Genomic DNA, 2164 nt, shown 5'->3' on the forward strand with positions numbered 1-2164 from the left:
CGATTCACATGCGCGCGTCCACCAAACACGCTGGCCAATGAGAAACAGGTAGTATTAAAAAAGTCATAAAAAGAGAAGGTCCAGATTAGATCTGGAGATCAGATCCAAGGGCTGTCGTTTGATCTGGAGTTGGGACGGTGGTGTACACCACCGTCTTCTCCGACGAGTTCATCAGCGTCGGTGAGAGTTGCAGACATGGCAACCTCAACCAAATGCAACGATCTATACAGCAATGGAAAGCTGGGGTGATGTACATCACCCCTATACCATCTATTTTCACTCTAGACCTCCATCGAAAGAGAAATCAGAGGTGGAAAATGATGGTGTTCAACTTGAACTCAATGGATTTTCAAAATTAAAAGCAAAAATCAATTGCCTCTGATGAGAGGACTTCAGCCAAACCAATAAATGCAAAAACAAGCTACAATTAGTGAGTTTCGAAGGAAAGTTTGTGTAGCAACCTCTGAAATATGGATCTATGGAGCACAATTCCTCTTTGTTATTGCTTGCAGTGTGATCTAGAGATGAAGATGAATCAAGGTCAAGGAATTTTGAGTCTGAAAATCAACCAATGAAGTTGAAATTCAGATCTGAAATTTTGAAATGAAAGAGTGAATTCCTTTAGGTATGGCTATGGAGGGAGTTTTGCAGCATAACAGGCACCTTCAGGTTATCAAATTATGAAGTCTAGCACTCTTATTTATAGCAATTGGCAAAGGTAAGCATGAAAGTTTCATGTGCATGAATGAAGAGGGCCTCCATGCATGGGCCTGTACAGGCGCATGAAGGGCCCAATTCTCATTGCAAATGAGTGCTGATATCACCTTGAATTGAAATGGATGTGCAGAATTGATGCAAATGGCTTGTGCATGAAGTTTGAATTAAGTTTCCAAAAATGTACCAAAACTTTCTCCTCTTCGATAATACTCTTTCCAAAAAGAAAACATGGCCTTGTGGATAATCGTTGGAAATCTCTTGACATCAGGATCAATTGTTATGTTGAGCAAAACTTCATTTGGAATTGGGAAATTAGTGAAAATTGGCCATAAAGTTCAAAGTGCAAAATGTGTGTATGTGAAAATTTCCAAAATGGGCCAACTTCAAGCCCTTCTGTTTTAGTGATGCAAGATCCAAATTACAAAACCTTCACCATAAAAGTTGTAGATCTTTTCAAGACAATCAATTTGGACTCAAATTTTGCATCATTTGGATTTTTTATGAGAAAGTTATGGGCACTTGAAGTTGGACTTTTCCACATTTCAATGGCTTTGGTCCAAAGTGACCTATAATGTTTTGCATTATCATATGTATTTATTTTAGGATTATGAAAATGTTTTCAAAATAACAAATGGAGTAGAAATCTTAATCTTTCCAATGCATTTTATCCCACCTCAAAATCATAATAAATGAGTTAGTTAGGTCCTTAGGAAGTTGACCTAAAATTAGGGTTTCAGTCAAAATGACCTATAATGTTTTGAAATGGATGATGACCTTACAAGCTTCAAATAAATTTTGGATGAACATGAAAGTTGTTAATATGGTTCTTAAGAATATTTTTTCTCTTGGGGTCATCTTCATTTGACAAACAAATTAAACGTTAGGTCTCAGTGTATTTCAAAATAGTCAGATGAATTGACTGATCAACTTCTCAAGTCCATACCTCAAATATTGATAAATTAATGATTTAGGACACTCAAATAAGCTCAAATATGCATGAAATGATGAATGAAAGCACTTCCCTTGATTGTATTTGATCATGGGTCAAGGCACAGTTGATGAACAAATGAATTAGGGTTTCCTTGGGAAACAAGCCTCAAGCCCTTTGGTTTGCTTTGATAAAAATGATGAATTGAGATACTTGGGAGGCATATATGATGGATGAGATCCTTGTGAACCATTGTCATGCTTTCTTTCACCTTCACCTGGCCATATCAATGAGTATAGGGTCTCCTAGGATCCTTGGATCTTATGAATGCTCAAGCTACAAAACAAAAGATGTTAGTGACATATTTTTGTGCTTTTGGTTAGTAAACAAAGTAAGAAAAGCAATAATATACAATTCAAGTATGCTTCGTGATCTCAAACCAACTCACACAAGTGTTCCCACCCAAAGGTTAAGGAGCCAAGATGATATGATCCTTGAGGCAAGTGCAAATGCAATGAT

The sequence above is a fragment of the Lathyrus oleraceus genome, chromosome 3, assembly GCF_024323335.1.
Source record: "Lathyrus oleraceus cultivar Zhongwan6 chromosome 3, CAAS_Psat_ZW6_1.0, whole genome shotgun sequence".
NCBI classification, from domain to species: Eukaryota; Viridiplantae; Streptophyta; class Magnoliopsida; order Fabales; family Fabaceae; genus Lathyrus; species Lathyrus oleraceus.